Raw genomic sequence first — 18,614 nt, 5'->3', positions numbered from 1 at the left:
GGGCAAGGATACTGTAGCTCCGAGAGGAGCACCAAAGAGAGGCAGGCAAAAGGCAGGCAGTGCTCTGATTGAAAAATAGAGCACTGTCACGGAACCAGCAACAGAGCAGCATTTAATATATTTTTTTAATATATGCAGCAGTCAGGAGTCATCGAAGTGCTGGCTTACCTGCAATAAGTGCTAGTGTATCTTTCCTCCCTCTGAAATCCAAGCCTAGCATGTCTGCATACAAAGGCAGCCATGCAGAGATGGAAAAGCAAGCTCACCTGAGCACAGAGACGGGGAGCTAACCACTACTGCACTTAAGCCACAAGGAAAGCAGAGGGATCTGGCAGTAAATGACATGTGACCAACCTGATTGGCCCACCGGGCATGCTCGATCCCCTGATAGGCCAACCCACCCCTTGGTCTCTTCTACAGTTGACCTCATGCTCAAATGCAAAGGCAATTCCTGGGTCTTCCCTGCAGACCCAGGAGTAGAAACCACCTCCATTCCAATGGATATACAAATAAGGGCCCCATTACTGACTTATTCCAGTGCAACTTCTTGGGTTTGTGGTTGGTTGAGGGAGATGGGATAACTTCTCCAGATCTTGATTGAATCTTTAGCCTTCAGAAGCAGATCCCTCCATCAGTGCCTGCATGTGAGAGATTCTCCAGTGACCCAAAGGCAATGGCGCCATCGGAGGATGTCAGACCGCATTGCCGAGTGGGGATAGAGGCCGCTGAAAAGGGTGTAAAAAACAGTCTGCTGCAGTCAGAAGCATATGGAGGAGAGAGAGTTCTATGCAGAAGGGAATTACAGGGGAAGAACCCCAGAAGTACAGACAGAAGACCTATAGCTTTTGAGAAGAACTTGGGTCTGGTAAGACCTAAGACTGTGAGTTTGGAGGGAATTTGCAAAGCAATTGTAGTACTAGAGAAATCTTTGTGATTCTTACAGTACTAGAGAAATCTTTGTGAGGCTAATCTCAGTTGCTTTTCTCTCAGTATCAAGATGTTTGTGGTAATATAAAGGAATTAGAAACTAGGAGTGTGCAGGGATAAAAAATTTGTTTTCATTTTTCGTTTCATTTTGGAGGTTTTCTTCACATGAGTTTTGGTTTGTGGAATGTTTGATTCATTTCATTCATGTGCAAAAATGAATCTAATATCAAAAAATTAAAAAACCTTAATAACAAAGAAAAAAATGAAAAAAGGGCCTCCAGGCCCCACCACCCATCCCTCCCATCTACCCATAAAAATGCCAGAGCCAGGATCCCTCCTAGCCCCCATTTACCTGGTCTGGTGGGGTACCGCCGATGAACCCTAGGTCCAGGCTGAAGCCTCAGCCTAGTGTAGGCCGAGGCCGCGGTAGGTCACAATGACCTCAGCCTCAGCCTACATAAGGCCAAGACTTTGGTCTATGCCAGAGCCCGATGCCACAGCCAAGGCCTAGACCAAGGCCCAACACCAAGCCCTGGACTGGAAGCTGGGTCCCAATGCCTGGACCTCTACCAGAGCACAGGCCCAGGTCCAATGCTGCTAACTTATCCAGAGACTAGGTCCTGATACTGGGGCCTCAACTCAGATCCAGGTCCAATGCAGAGCCCAAGCCCAGGTATGATACTGTGGCCTGGCCCAGAGGCTTGCTTCCAATGCCAGGGGCTTGGCCCATACACAGTACTGTTGCTGGGATCTGACCTGGAGGCTGAGTCCCAATGCCTGGGCCTAGGCCCAATGCCACAGCCCGGCCCAGAGTCTGAGATCCAATGCTAGGACCTCAGCCCATGTCAGAATCTGATGTGATCTCCGAGAGGAGATAGCAATCTGTTGTCAAAGCTCTGTGGAGAAAGCTGGGAGTTAGCAAACTGTCAGAAAGCTCTGTTGTTAAAGCTGGTAATTAGCAATCTGTAGTTATTTAGAATAGTTGTGGGTGGATCCTTGAACCAGTGGCAGGTGATTACGCCCTCGGGGGAAATCCCGAGAGGGACCACTGGTCAGGCTTAGTGTAGGAGACAGACACACACTGGGGTAGATTTTATAAACTTACGCACGCACGGACTTTTGTTCACGCACCAGGCACGAACAAAAGTACGCCGGATTTTATATGCGCATAGCCGCGTGTATCTTATAAAATCTGGGGTCGGCGTGCGCAAGAGGTGCACATTTGTGCACCTTGCACGCGCCGAACCCTAAGCGTGCTGCCCGTTCCCTCCGAGGCCACTCCGAAATCGGAGCGGCCTCGGAGGGAACTTTCTTTCTACCCCCCCCGCACCTTCCTTTCCCTTCCCCTGCCTAACCCCCCCCCCCCCCGACCCTATCTAGACCCCCCCCCCCCCACCTTTATCGGAAAAGTTACTACTGCCTCCGGGCAGTAGTAACTTATGTGCGCCGGTGCGGCAGGCCCCGACATAGGCCGCTGTGTTGGGGCACTCGGCCACGCCCCCGGACCGCCCACATGCCCCCCCGACACCCCCCCCCGACCCCAAACCGTGCCCCCTGTCCACGCCCCCGACCGCCCCTTTTTGCAGATATGCTGCAAGGAAACACTGTCATCATAGGAATAATGTTACTTAGTTCATTGATTTTTTTTTTTTTTTTGTTGCAAATAAAAAAAAAATTTCAAAACTTTGTATATCCAAACTTTATTTATCCAACAGTACTTAGCTTATTTGTCATCTGGGCGAAATATGCAAACAAAGACTCAGCAGATTGTAAGTACTGTTAGATATATAAAGTTTTGAAAATTTTTTTTACTTGCAGCAAACAATATATAAAAAACCTATGAACTAAGTAACACCATTCCTATGATGACAGTGTTTCACCACAGTATGTCCCGGCTGTTGAGGTGTAAATTTTGAGGAATTGTATTTACAATCTTTATATATAAGGCATGTGTACTGCCTTTTTTGCATTATATATGGGATATTATTGTATTTAATAATGCATAGATCTAATTACAATCAAAATAAATATTCACAAAATAGTTTATGGGTAAAATGTAAATGAATAATTAAAATGGGTTAAAAGTAATGTATTAAATAGGCAGGATGATCTTTGACATTGAAAGAAGCATATGCCCCCATTTCATATTTAGACATATCATATAAAAAAGTTATGTTTTGTAGCTTTCTTAAACATCATTTGGTTGTATTCTTAAATGCTGTATTTACAACAACCAATCAAGTAGTTCAACCAACAATGCCATAAAGGTTAAATAAATTACTATGCAGTCAAATGTGTGGTCTATTGGGATTCTGAATGGGTTCTTAGCATTGAGCTTTGGTCAATGAAAATGTCAATATCCAGTAACAAGCTTATTAGTGGGAGTTAAGTAGATATGCTAGTTCAGATTTGTGTGCAAATATAGGCCTGGATTCACCATTCTACCGCAGAATGGTGAATTCAGCGAAAACGGGGGGCGGGGGTGAAGAGGGGGCGGGCCTGCGAAATCCGGCAGCCATCGCACCACCGCGATGTTATCACTGCCGGCTTTCGCACCCAATAGCGCCATCGTGAAAGGTGGTGCTATTTGGCACGCTACTGATGACGATAAGGTTTCTTACCTTATCGCTGCCAGCGAAGACATCATGGAGTCTGCCCTGACGATGCCCCAACTCTTTCCCTCACCGCCAAGACTCCGCCCCTAGCAAGCTATTGCACGTGAAAAGGGATTTTTCGTGTGCGATAGCGGCTTATCTCATGTGATAAGCCTTAGAAAATGACCCCCTTAGGACTATTGGAATGTTTTTATTACATAGTATCACAGTACATGATGGCAGAAAAAGATCCACTTGCTTATCCATTCTGCCAGGTTATTCTGATCTACATTGCTGAGAATATATCCCAGCTGTCAGCTGTAGAACCTTGAGTGCTTGTAGGATATTACTACTTAGTCAAGTCAGTTTTACTTGCCTTCACAAATGTAATGAAAGATCCCTTTATTATAATCAAATCTGTGGATAATGGGGGCACTATCGTTAAACAGAATAGAAATGATTAATTGACTGAAGTACATCACTAGTTATATGAGGTGAATTATTATGAAAGGTTGACTACAGGTTCAAAAGATTACATAAACTATCTTCAATGAAGGATATTTAACTGTGCAAGGATATCAGTTTTAAAATGTTTTCCATTCTAGATTGTCCACTTTCTAAGATTCACAAGATGCTTATCAATCCTCCTGGCAGACCAATGGTCTTGGCAAGCAATTAATTCCTAGAATCTTTGAAAATCATTTTCAAAGGAGTTAACATGCGTAAAAGTAGCATATATCATAGCAATTTTCAAAAGCCTACTTACACCCATAAAATCCATTGATGCATTTAAAACCCAGTTTTAGGCATTTAAATCCTTTTGAAAATTACCTTCATTGTCCATGTAAATTGACAAATTTTGAAACATTTTGCTTTGCATACTTCATTATATATTTGTGACACTATTTATATTATAAATGTATTAATGGAATGGGTTTGTCAGGCCACTTCGAAAATACCTTGACGATAACTTAACTGCTTTATATATGAGTATTCCTCAAGATCAGGCTAGTCTTCCAAATTATATCTTCTTTCAGTATTCTCAACCTTATAAAAAAGAGGGAGAAGTGTTACGCTTCCTCCTGCGGCCGGAGCCACGGGAGGCCTCTTACCTCTCCCAACGCCGCGGCCCTCCGCGGTCTGGACTGCCGCTGCTGCTTTCTGGCCTGTGGCCTGGAGGCCGCTGAAGCCGGGGGCTTTCCTGCGGCATGGACGCTGCCATCTTTCCGCCCCCACCTGCTTCTTCAGTGGCGGGGAGGCCGCCTCCTTCGTCGGGGCCTGTCCAAGGCCCAGCTTCCTCCTGCTCCAGCTCCTGCATGGCAGCGGCAGGGATGCCACTGCCATGGTCCTGCCCCTTCCCCCTAGAGGCATGGCCATGTCTTTCTTCCCTTCTTAAAGGGACAGCGCAGGTGTGGCCCTCCTTGAACTCCTCCCAGGGAGTTGCCTCTTCTGTCCTACAAAAGGGCTCCGAGCTCACTTCAGCCTTGCCTTGGCAAGAAGTCAGTCCTCCTGGGAGCTTCTCCTCCATCGACTTCGCTGCATCTTGCTCTTGCCTGGCATCCGAGTTCCTGATGTCCGAGTTCCCAAAGTCTCCGTCTTGTCCCTGTTGCGTCCGTTGGTCTCAGACAGCTTCGACCTTTGTGCCTCACCTTTTTCTCTGCTCTCCCCACCAGCTTTGGGAAGATGGCTACCGCCGTGTCTGCAAGTCACTCTCTCCGGTGTCCCCAGAACGGCTATGGCAAAGCCTCACGCCATGTCTCTCCTAAGGTCCTCCTAGGGTGCGCGCGCGCACGCCACCCACATCTTTATCTACGTCATGGCGGGAACTTCGAGGGCGTCCCCCTCGAGTGACGTCACACCATCCGGTTATTTAGCCTGCCCTTGTTTGCTAGCAAATCGAGTTAGCAAGGATTGGATTGCCTCCAGTTTGAGCTACTCTGCCGCTTCTGTGCTGCCACTGGAAGCTCTCTCAGTCCTTCCGGGTAATTCTCTGACCTGGGTACCTGCTCCTCGGGGGCCCTTTACTTTCTTTCAGATGCCTTACTGGGATCAGGTACTCACTCCTCGAGGGCCTGCTCTCCCTGCCTCGGTGCCTGCAACCAACCACTTCTGCCTTCTGGAATCGCCAGCACACAGCTACCATCTAGTGAGTAATCTAACTCTGTCAGTCTGTCTCATCTACAGCTCTGCTGCTCTTGGAACCTGCAACCGGACTTCCCTATACCATCTCAGTGAGACGGCTCTCCTCTGCTGAGGATCCCTGAACTGCTATCTCTGGATTGCCTCACTTCTGCCACCTCAGGTGGAACTCATCAGCTGTTTAATAAAAGACAATCTCTGTGTTTGTGTGTCCTGAGTCTAACCTGATACTGTGACTCCCCACAGGGCTCCTCCCTGTGGGCGTGGTCATCTCCACAGTACCTCAAGAATCCACTCAAATACCTCTAACCATAGTCCCAGGTCCTGAGTACCCGTGCCTCCGGAGGTTCCTTGTTTTTACATGATCCGAGCTTCTTGTTCCAAGTTCCTGTTTTAAGACTGTATCCTGTTCCAGCTCCGGAGGATCCAAGGGTAACTTGTCCTGACCTTTGTCTACATCCAGAGCTTTACCGCTCCTCTCGTGGTCCGCGACCAGCCATCCAGCTGTGTAGGGTGCGTTGAGGACAGTGTGGTCCGTGACCAGCCTACGGGCTGTGTAGGGCACCTGAGGGACCTTGCTCGCCATGTCTCGTTCCCTGTGTTACAAGCTCCATGTCTTGTCTTCAGAGTTCCAAGCTCCACGTCTTGTCTCCGGACTTCCAAGCTCCACTCCCAGACAAGGCTTTGTTTCACATTCCTTGTCCTACTATGGGGAGCGCCCCCTAGCGCTCCCTTCCATCACAGCGCAACAGATTTGCCAAGGTCTCCGAGCTTTCTGATGCTCAAGGCCTCCTCCGCAGTGAAACAAGAAGTAGCAGTGATTGCTGTTAATTATTTAAATATCAAAGAGTTAAACCTGCACTCAACAGTGGATATTGAGTTCTTGTTTCTTCAACTCAGTAGTAAGCTGGGGTTCAATTTGCTTTTATTATATCAACTTCCTCCAGTTACCAATTTAGTAGTACAAGAGCTAAATGAACTCATCAACGAATATTCTATTAGAAGTTCTTATTTTCATTCCTTAAGAAATTATAATCTTCATGTAGATGAATCATCAAAACCTGTTGAATCAAAGGTTTTTTCCACTATGTCTGATCTTACCTTTACACAATGGGTACATGAACCCACACACAAAGATTTTTTTCTAAGAAAATATATTTCTCAAACATATGTTGCAAAGTTTTTTACTTGTCTGAAATGATCATTTTCTTTTAACCTTCTCTATATGTTAGAGAATTATTAAACCCAAACTTACTAAAATGTATGTCCCAATTACAAGAAAGACTAATGACATCAATCTTGATATCCTAGCCTCCAAATTGATTTTTCATGAAGATTTTTTGACCTTATCCTTAGATGACCAGATTTCATCCTGGAATTTCATACTAAATGCTGCTTTTGATCATGCAGCCTTGATCTTCTACCATTTTAAAGAACAGTTAAGTCATCCATGATACCATTCAGGTCTGACTCCTGAAGAGACAGACCATCTTGAAAGGTAAAAAGAAAAGACAAGTCAGAGAAGCTCAAATTTATTTTGAAGAATAGAATTCAACATTATCTGTTAGAGATCAAATGTGCCAAGAAGGAATTTTTTAAGAAGGCTCTTGCTAAAGCAATTATCTGATAAAAGGATCTTTTTAAACTGATTTCACAGGTATTGGGAACCCATCCAAATATTAATTCAAATTTTAGGAAACGTACTGCTGAGGCCTTTGCCAAAGATTTTGAAGCAAAAATAAAAAATATACAATCTTGAATTTCTGTCAAGAAAGCCTTTGTTGGTAGAGTCTGAAAAGAATCAAACTGCTCCTGTTCAAGAAACATCTATTTTGTCAGTAAGGAATTATTTTCCAAGCAGCGTTATGGACTTTTCACATGCATTAAGGCAATTTTCGCATGCGAAAAGCACCATAATGCATGGTGCGATGCTAATTTAGAAAAGGGGTGGAGTTTAGGGCAGGATTTCTGGCCAAGTAGGCTGGCTTTACAATTTGTGAAGCCATATCACACAGTTTTAATATGGCAAATAACTACACCTTTTTCATTTGCGTTAATGTTACCCAGGTAGAGAGTCCATCAAGCTAGGTTGAGAGAACATTGTACAAATCTCATCTTTGGTTGAGTTTCCTCACTCTGAAGGACATCAAATCTTCATAAGAGTGCAGTGTTCTATTCGTACATCTCACCCTGAATATCAAAGTGGCCCCCCTAACCCCTACACTAATACCTAAACCTCACCTCGAGTAACTAGGTGGGCCTCCTATAGAGGTATAAATACTAACTACTATGAGGGACTTATATCTATTCTCTCTCTCTCTCTCTCTCTCTCTCTCTCTCTCTCTCTCTCTCTCTCTCTCTCTCTCTCTCTCTCCAGTGGTTGTAGGTAGGAATTACAATTGTGGCACTTAGTGCAAAAACGTTATCACACTCTGCAGTAATACCTATGCAAAGCACTAAGATAGTGCACTTTGTGATAAGCTATTACCATAAAACATGCCCCTATTGCATGCAATAGTTTGATGAATCTAGCCCTAAATTTGTTCTTTCAATAAAATAACCATGCTGGATTAACCTAGTTTTAAGACAAATTAATGTTTCCTTTTTCTCACTTGATCCCATACATTTTAATCTTTTAAATAACCCAGAACTGCATTTTTTCTCCGCATCTTTTAATCATTATTAACACTAGTCTTGAACGTGGACATATGCCTCAGTCCTTAAAAACTTCAAGGGTTTAACCAGTCTTGAAAAGGCACATGCTGGATCCTAATTGTCCAGGTAATTTTAGAACTATTTCTAATCTGCCTTTTCTTATTTATTTATTTATTTATTTATTTACTTACTTATTTAGCATTTTTATATACCGATATTCATGTAAAAAATTACACATCACTTCGGTTTACATTAGAACGTGAACTGGCATGTAAGAATGCATTACAACACAACAAGGGATACATTAACTGGGATCAACCGGGCAATAGAAGATGGGCTCTTCCGGAGAGCCGGAGGATAAAGAGCTGAACAAATCGATTGTACCTAGGGTACCTAAAAACAGAAAAGAGTCTTGTGTCTAGGGAACCTGAGAAACTGAAAGTGTCTTGTACATAGGGTACCTGAATATGGAACTAATCTTCTGAAGAGTGGAGCTGGAAGGAACGGATGAATTAAGGGAAAGCTTGCTCAAACAGCCAGGTTTTGAGTCTTTTTTTGAAGGGAATCGGGCATTGTTCGCGCCAAAGTTCTGGTGGGAGAGCATTCCATTGCTGCTGGCCAGTTGTGGAAAGAGCTTGTTTCCTTAATGTGCTTTTTGCGGGGGGGGGAGGCACGAGGGTGTCACTGTAGGCAGATCTTACCGGTCTGGAGGGTAAGTGCGGACGAAATGGGATATTAAGGGCCAGTGGAGCAGCATTGTGTATGGCTTTGTGTAGGACCATGAGGACTTTATACATAATTCTGAACTTGATTGGGAGGCAATGCAAGTTCTGCAGGATGGGTGTGATTTGGTCTCTTTTATTGGTCTTAGTCAGAATTTCTTCTAAAATTATTGAAAGAATTGTATTTGTCCAACTCTTTGATTTTCTAGAGAAAACCCAATTAGGTTTTAGGAGGGGTGCAAGTACAGAATCAGCCCTGACTGCCTTGTTGAATGAAATAATGTTTAATCAAGAGAGAGGCAAAAATGTTCTAATTGTTTTTCAGACATGAGCTCAGTTTTTTACACAGTTGGCTACCAGCTGTTAATCATTTAGTTGAATTTGACATACAGGGTATACCAGTGATGTGTTTTTTTTCTTTTCGTCAACAAAGTTCAAATATATAATAGGGGGAAGGAAGCTCTAGGACAATCACGTCATTGTTCCTGGTCATTTGGATCTTGAGAACTTAGAGTTGAGGATGCAAGGGCATTGGAGATCTGCTCTATTGAACTTGAAATGTGTGATAAAGTGGCCTACACCTTCAACGATAGTTTTGTGTCTGGCAGTTTGGCCTTCCTTCCACCTTTTTTAATGCATGGAGTACATCTGATCTGCACTTCTAAGATGGTATGTTTTTTTACAATGTCCAGACCTGTTATAAACGCTTAACCTTTGTAGCTGTACCTTTCAGTTTTTTTCTATTTTTCTCATGTTATAAAAGTTTCTCTTTTGAAAGAATAGTATCAGAGCCATGGATTTATTTATAGTCCCCCTTCTAGTCATTATTTCAGATTTGATCATGTTATGGTCACTATTTCCAAGCAGCCCCACCATCATTAACTCTCTCACCAAATCCTGCACTCTGTTAAGAATTAAATCTAAAAACAGCTCCCTCTTTCATTGGTTCCTGAATCAATTGCTCCATAAAGTTGCCATTTATTCCATCCAGGAATTTTATCTCTCTAGCATGCCCTGATGTTACATTTACACTGTCAATATTGGGGTAATTGAAATCTATCAATATCAAGTTGGAAAACAAAATAATTTACTATGTATAATAGCTTAAGAAGGTGTCAGCAAGCCTGACGTTGTGTGACTTTCTCAGAGACACCAACCAGTCTTCTCAATCATTCACCTTCTTTTAATTTTAATTTATTCAAAAGTATTTTTTGTTAATATTTTTAGCTTTTTCTTTAAAAATAGTCCTCCATCTGTGAAAAATAGACTCTTAAGAAATTTTACTTTTACATATGATAGCCCAACACGGCCAGTGTTTCACTGTTAAGCTTCTTCAGGGGCATGTAAAGAACATACAGATAAGAGTCTTTATCCTGCAACACAATAAATAAAACCCTTTAGAGTATTATCGTATAGAAGATGAAAGAATATATATACTTATCTTTAAGTTAATCAAGCTACCCGTTCACAAGGACGTAACATCTCAACTTTTGTAACCGGAACAAGGAGGAGGGATTGAAGCCGAGGCTCGCGTCTCTTTAAATGTTCAACTGTTTTATGATGTCACTAATTACGTAAAATATTCATGATGTATCCTTTTACAATGTTCTATCAATCATAATAAACAGTGGTGATTGGAAATTTACATTATCCTAGAAATGAGTGCAAATCTAGTTCAGTGTTCAGTCCCATAGGTGCAACTGTATTTAATCGGAAAATCCAGCGCTGTTCAGACTGTAACAAAAGGCGTTCTCGATCTCCACCATGCCAATGCAAAGGAACATGATCAATTGCACAAAATTGTAAATCAGAAAAAGAATGTCCAAATTCTGTACAGTGTGTCACTAGGGGTTCATCTTCTCTTACATTGTTAATGTTCGATCGATGTTCGATCATTCTTATTTTCAGTATCCGTTTGGTCTTTCCAATGTACAGACGTAGACAAGGACATTGTATTAAATAAACAAGCATAGAGGAGTTGCAGGTCGTATTATGTTTTAAAAAAATCTTATAGCCAGAATTTACTGTTAGACAATGTTGAATTGACATTGATGATCCACATTCTGAGCAGTTGTGACACGGTTGATGTGAACCAATGAGATCTTCAGACTGTATGGGGTCAATGGAACTGTCCGACCTCACTAAAACATTTTTTAAATTGGTGGCCCAGGAGAATGTGATACGAGGTGGTATCTTGAAAACATCATGTAGCTGTAAAATATGCCAATTTTTCAAAATGGAACGGCGAATTTCTAAAGCAAATGAAGAAAATGGTAGAACACAGGTGTGACGTGAATCTACGTCTGTAGAACGGGGAAGAAAAAGCCATTCACGCTGACAGTATTTGGCTCGCTGATAAGCTTTGCGAATGCATTTACAAGGGTATCCGCGTGCCAAAAAACGTTCTTGTAAAATTTTGGAATGAATCTCAAAATCTGCTGTGGTTGTACACAGGCGTCTCGCTCTAATAAATTGACTTACTGGCAAATTTGTCTTCTGACCTAAAAAAGAGGAAGATGGAGTTTTCAAAATAGAAGCTCTGTTCTTTGAGGACGAGATCGCAAATCATCATCACCTGATGAGTCATCTCCACTGGAATCAAAGGTCACGTGTCTTGATGTCTTTACTGTTTGATCTTTATTCATCCAGGGATACACGTATCCTTTATTATAATCTCGTTCATCTCTACAAAATTTTTCATATTTAAATTTTCTTAATTCTGAACGAAATTTATCAATGAGTTCCTCAGTGGATTTCATTTGTATGGCAAATTGATCTTTTTTAGGTCAGAACCCACGAAAGGAACGTCAACCTTATCGGAATCGATACACTCGCTACCATCCATCAGGATGGCAAGACAATTACGAACCTCGAGTCACATGCTCACAACACAACAAGGATCTTTAATATTGAATTTATCTTCCTGGAATTTGACACCCACTCAATTACAGGTGTTAGAACATGGGTTATCTTTTGTTCCCAGTATATGGCGATAAATTTTCACTACAAGTGGCTCTTTTCCATTTTGTTCGCAATTTGAAAATAAAGCAATTTTTGAATCACATGTACCATCTGTTGATTTGTCTATTTTGTCTAATCCTTCTACATGGATACCTCCCGGACCTGAAGACCCTGCCTTGAAAGTATTTTATCAATTGGTATCTCATGATATTGCATCTTTGCATCTGGATACAAATAATCAGCCGTTTTCAAATCTGTCCCGCACCGGAAGAATTGCCCTTCAGGAGTTACGATCAGCCAGGGATTTAATCATAAAACCGGCAGACAAAGGAGGAAAAATAGTTTTGCAAAACCGATCAGACTACGACATTGAGATCCAACAGCAGTTAAATGACACTAGATTTTACAAAGGTTTGGATTCAAATCCAACCACCGAAATACAACGAGAAATTTCTCAGATCATGAAAGATGGTGTTAAGTCCGGTTTTTTTAACTTCAAAAGAAGCCAATTTTTTGACTATAAAATGTCCCCGGGTACCCGTGTTTTACACATTACCAAAAATTCACAAAAATGCTGAAAGTCCTCCAGGGTGTCCAATAGTGTCCAGCTTTGGGTCACTTTTAGAACCACTCTCTCGATTTATAGATCATTTTTTGGCACCGTTTGTTCCTTTGATAACATCATATGTGAGAGACTCATCGGATATGATTGTTTTTTTAGAACAACTCAACATAGATACTACGAATTTGAAAATGGCTACACTGGATGTTGAAGCACTATATACTTCAATTCCACAAGATGAAGTCATAAGAATTGCAGAAACATTTTTTGAAAAATGTCCGAGACCGCACCGGATTCCAAGTGCCTTTCTATTACAACTGTTGACAGTGGCTTTAAAGAAATTTTTTTTTGCTTATGATCATCAGTTTTTCCAGCAGATATGTGGTACTGCTATGGGGGCCACGATGGCCCCCGATTTGGCAAATTTATATATGGAATTTTTTGAGATACAATGGTTAACTCATCATCCCTTTCAACAACATCTAATAACATCCAAGAGGAGATTTGGGCAACGTTCTCTCCACCTAGCTTGTTGTTGCCCAGGTAGAGTGTCCAGCAAGCTAGGTGGAGAGAACGTTGCCCGAATCTCCTCTTGGGGTGGGTTTCCTCGCTCCGACGGCCAGCAAATCTTCACTAGAGACCACTGTTCTTTCCGTAGGTCTCATGTGGAATGTGAAAGTGGCCCCCCAACCCCCGACGCTCATACCTAATCCCCACCCCGAGTTAGTAGGTGGCCCTCCCATGGGGGTTAAAATACCTGTCTAGGGCCTAGGCACTATAGTAAGGTGCTCTCTCTCTCTCTCTCTCTCTCTCTCTCTCTCTCTCTCTCTCTCTCTCTCTCTCTCTCTCTCTCTCTCTCTCTCTCTCTCTCTCTCTCTCTCTCTCTCTCTCTCTCTCTCATAATCCTTTTCTGGTCCATAACGCAAATTTGAGGGCTGTAGTTATTAGCCGCGCTAACACTGCGGCTGTTTCGCATTCGCACGCGGTAAAGTGCTTAGAAAATGAGGCCCTTAGACTTCTGGCAGTGGCATACAGACATTTCAAAGTGTGTTTTTTGTTTGTATCAACAGCCTGTTTTTCAGTTGACAGGGATAATTTGGAATCTTTTAGCTTAGGTGATTCTTTACTTATAGGCACATGGATTACTTTTTTTTTTATTGGAACCTCGCTGTTGGGATAACTTAACCCTCCTGCTTCATTAGTATCTTTCAAAATATCTCCCTCCAAACCATGTGCTGTTGAGTGAATGTCGGGTTTCTCCTTTGTTCTAGTTTAAATGCTGCTTTATCTCCTTTTGAAAGGTTAGCACTAGCAGCCTGGTTCCACCCTGGTTAAGGTGGAGTCTGTCCCTTTGGAAAAGACTCCTCTTTCCCCAAAAGGTTCTCCAGTTCCTTACAAAACTGGATCCCTCTTCCTTGCCCTAGAGATTCTGGATTTCAGATTTCTACCTAAGAGCCTAAATTTGATTTCCAGAACCACCCTCCCACATTTTCCAATGTCATTAGTGCCACATGTACCACAACTGCTGGCTCCTCCCCAGCACTGTCTAAAATCTTATCTAGGTGATGCGTGAGGTCCAGCACCTTTGCACCTGGCAGGCATGTTACCAGGTGATGCTCGCACCCTCCCACCTCCCTACTATCTACATTCCTAATAATCCAATTACCAACTATAGGGCCGATGCAATACAGTGCGCTCAGCCGGGCGCACTGTTTAACCTACAGTTGGATGCAGGTTGTATGGGTGCTACCTAATCCCCTAATGCAATAAGGGATTAGTGCCTCCACAATGTGCATCCAAGGCGGGGCAAAACTAATAGCACTTATCACATGCAAATGCATGTGAATGAGGCTATTAGTTATTCACTCCAAATGCAAAACAAATATGCAGACGTTAATTGCTGAGCGCTCCCAAAAATTGTACAGAAAAGCAGAAAAAACTGATTTTCTGTACATCTCCTACTTAATATCATTGTGATAATAAGCATCTGTTTCCTGAACCCCTGGCTGTGCCCCAATTAGGAAAATGGATGCCGATAAATTTGGTGTCTTGTTTTCCTAACCAGTGGACGGTTGACCACTCGTGGGCTCCCGTTGTCAAGAAGGTGCTAGGGGAGCACAAGTGACTCTAGCGCCTCATTGAAAATGCAACCCCTAATTTAAATATTGCATGGTGTCCCCATGAGGGGTGCCTGGGGGCGCGTTAGGAAAGCGGAAGCTGAATGTTCAGCACCCACTTTCAGTGCATTTTAATTGCATCGGCCCCTATGACAGCTGACCTACCTCTTTCCTCCTGGGCAGTAGTTCTGGGAGACATATCCTCGGTGACAGAATACAATGCATCACCTAGAGAGCAAGTTCTTGCTACAGGATCATTTCCTTCTGCAACAGGTTGATGCTATCCGAATGTGAAACCTTCCTCCTCCAAGACAGCACCAGGGCTACTACACTGGAGTTGGGACTTGGCTACTGTGTCCCTGAAGGTCTCATCTATAAACTTGTCTGCCTCTGCTCCTCCAGGTCTGCTACTCTAGCCTACAAGCTGCCACCTTCCTTATCTCCAAGCTCCAAAACATCTCTCAATACCAGGTGCAGCGTATGTGGAAAGCATTGGATGCCCTTGAATCCTCCATCAGCCAGTGTCTTAGTAATATTGGCACATTGTCAATAATGAAATATCCATTCAAATAATCAATTTCACTGCTTCTTGCTAGCTCATGCCATCCTTACATCATCCCCTGTATTACCTCCAATATATTTTCTGAGGTATGGCTCTTGTCTAGCACTGGAGTGTGCAGCACTGTCCAATGGCATCCTGAGGGAATTCCTTTTTAAGAGATGCTTTTCTCAACTAATGCTTCATCCACCTTCCATCAGTGTGCAATTAGTGACATATAGGCATACATTGCTTTCATACTAGTCCACATGTCTGTAGTGAGATGGATGTTTCTCCCTTTTGCCTTTCCCAGCAAAGTCTGCAACTGAGCACAGCACTGTGTGTACAGCGAAGGAATCACATGATGGTTAAATGTCCTTCTGGAAGGAACTGTGTAATAGAGGGCAAAGAAATGAATCAACCCCTTAAACCCATCGTTCTCTACCATCTGCTAATGCTGATTATCTGAACAATCATTTCAATAATCTGTTATGTAACCACTTTAGATGTTGCCTGCTTAATGCATTGTGACAGTGCAGTGGGGCGCAACCCTATCTGCTCCATGGTAGCTTGACATCGCTGCCAGGGAAGAGGTTGCTGCACAGTACTTGATGAGAGTGAGGGCTGGGAAAATTGACTACAATCTCCCCTCTCATACTCCTGTGGCTTTTCTGTTGCTGTAATTGATGAATGGACATGAGATTGAGCAGTATTAGCAGCAACCAGTGTACCAACCTCTTCTGCCAGCTACAATGCTTAATAGGGATGTGAATCGTTTTAGGACGATTAAAATTATCGTCCGATAATTTTAATATCGTCTTAAACCGTTATGGAACACAATACAATACAGATTCTAACGATTTATCGTTATAAATCGTTAGAATCGTGAGCCGGCACACTAAAACCCCCTAAAACCCACCCCGACCCTTTAAATTAAATCCCCCACCCTCCCGAACCCCCCCCAAATAACTTAAATAACCTGCGGGTCCAGCAGCGGTCCGGAACGGCAGCGGTCCGGAACGGGCTCCTGCTCTGAATCTTGTCGTCTTCAGCCGGCGCCATTTTCCAAAATGGCGCCGAAAAATGGCGGCGACCATAGACGAAAAAGATTGGACGGCAGGAGGTCCTTCCGGACCCCCGCTGGACTTTTGGCAAGTCTCGTGGGGGTCAGGAGGCCCCCCACAAGCTGGCCAAAAGTTCCTGGAGGTCCAGCGGGGGTCAGGGAGCGATTTCCCGCCGCGAATCGTTTTCGTACGGAAAATGGCGCCGGCAGGAGATCGACTGCAGGAGGTCGTTCAGCGAGGGTTCCGGCGCCTCGCTGAACGACCTCCTGCAGTCGATCTCCTGCCGGCGCCATTTTCCGTACGGAAAATGGCGCCGGCCATACGCGTATTGGACGGCAGGAGGTCCTTCCGGACCCCCGCTGGACTTTTGGCAAGTCTCGTGGGGGTCAGGAGGCCCCCCACAAGCTGGCCAAAAGTTCCTGGAGGTCCAGCGGGGGTCAGGGAGCGATTTCCCGCCGCGAATCGTTTTCGTACGGAAAATGGCGCCGGCAGGAGATCGACTGCAGGAGGTCGTTCAGCGAGGGTTCCGGCGCCTCGCTGAACGACCTCCTGCAGTCGATCTCCTGCCGGCGCCATTTTCCGTACGGAAAATGGCGCCGGCCATACGCGTATGGCCGGCGCCATTTTCCGTACGAAAACGATTCGCGGCGGGAAATCGCTCCCTGACCCCCGCTGGACCTCCAGGAACTTTTGGCCAGCTTGTGGGGGGCCTCCTGACCCCCACGAGACTTGCCAAAAGTCCAGCGGGGGTCCGGAAGGACCTCCTGCCGTCCAATCTTTTTCGTCTATGGCCGCCGCCATTTTTCGGCGCCATTTTGGAAAATGGCGCCGGCTGAAGACGACAAGATTCAGAGCAGGAGCCCGTTCCGGACCGCTGCCGTTTCGGACCGCCGCTGGACCCGCAGGTTATTTAAGTTATTTGGGGGGGGGGTTCGGGAGGGTGGGGGATTTAATTTAAAGGGTCGGGGGTGGGTTTTAGGGGGTTTTAATGTGCCGGTTTTTCGATTTTTCGATTTTTCGATTTTTAACGATTTTTCACGATTTTTCACGATATTTTACCCCCCCAAACGGCAACAATACGATTCCCTCCCCCTCCCAGCCGAAATCGATCGTTAAGACGATCGAGGACACGATTCACATCCCTAAGCTTAATGTTGCTATCCCATGTGACATTTCATGTTGCTGTTAGACAGATGACCAATTATCCTTCCCCTGCTCACAATTCTTTTACAGTGGATATATTCTGCAAACCGCTGACCTGTCAGAGCATGAACGTGACTCCAGATCTGACATTTCTTTCTAGTATCCCTAAACTGCTGCTTAGTTATTGTAAGATCACTAGTGGTGGTACTACAAGTAGTACTAGTTGAAGAATATGTAGGAGTAGTCAGTGTCACTGCCACTGGCTGATGATCTTCAGATGGTATAGGAGTGCTGTACTTGGTTTTTGTTCTCTGGAAACATTTGCTGCAACTACATTGCTATTATTAGTAATATTACCATTGCCATTGCTCTCCACCCCTTCCTCCTCAGAAATCTGACTATAGGCAGTTAAGCCTTCACACCCTTCCTCAGTAACCATCACTTCGCTAGCAGTAGCAGCAAAATCACCTGAGATTTCCTCAACAGATTCTTCCTCACAGTCAGTCATCATCATCTTCATCTGAAAAATCATCATCTGCATACAAACCTTATCTAGCACTGATCCTTGATTGAAGAATAAAGTGTGCTGCACAGATTTGGCCTTTGTCTGTCCCTCATGTTGTTCAGGTTTCCCTCCTGACCTGAGCCTGCAGGCAACCTTCATCTCCATCCTCAGAAGTTTTAGGATCATTGCTCATTCCTTTCCCAAACAAGTGCTGTTTCTTGCTAGGGGCTAGGGAGGGGGGGGGGGGGGGGAGTGGTGGGCTGATCTTCAATTCCTGGTAGCCCTGTTGCCATTGCCAGCACTGCTGTTGCTGGTTGCAGCTTTATTACCCTATTTTAACATCTGAAGAAAGCATCATGTTTTGTTCTGAATGGCAATGGAATGATTGATTAATTTAATATTACTAATTTAGAACTAGATTTATCATTTTGCTATAAATAACTTCAGTAAGGGAAAGAGCCCTATCACTTGCTGCTCCAAAAATCTGGAATAACCTACCAGTTGACATTCGGTTAGAACCAAATAGAATAGTATTTAGAAAAAAAAAGCCAAAACATGGCTTTTTCAGCAAGCTTTTAATGACGGTGACAGTAATTTGTGAAGCAAAAAATCACAAAAAAGAAAAGAACTAAAGGCTGAGGTGAAACGAAGTTGAGTTAGTCACAATGTTGAATGTTGTTGTTATAA

The sequence above is a fragment of the Rhinatrema bivittatum genome, chromosome 3, assembly GCF_901001135.1.
Source record: "Rhinatrema bivittatum chromosome 3, aRhiBiv1.1, whole genome shotgun sequence".
NCBI lineage: Eukaryota > Metazoa > Chordata > Amphibia > Gymnophiona > Rhinatrematidae > Rhinatrema > Rhinatrema bivittatum.
The sequence above is the reverse complement of the archived record's forward strand: the minus strand, read 5'-3'. Positions refer to the sequence as shown.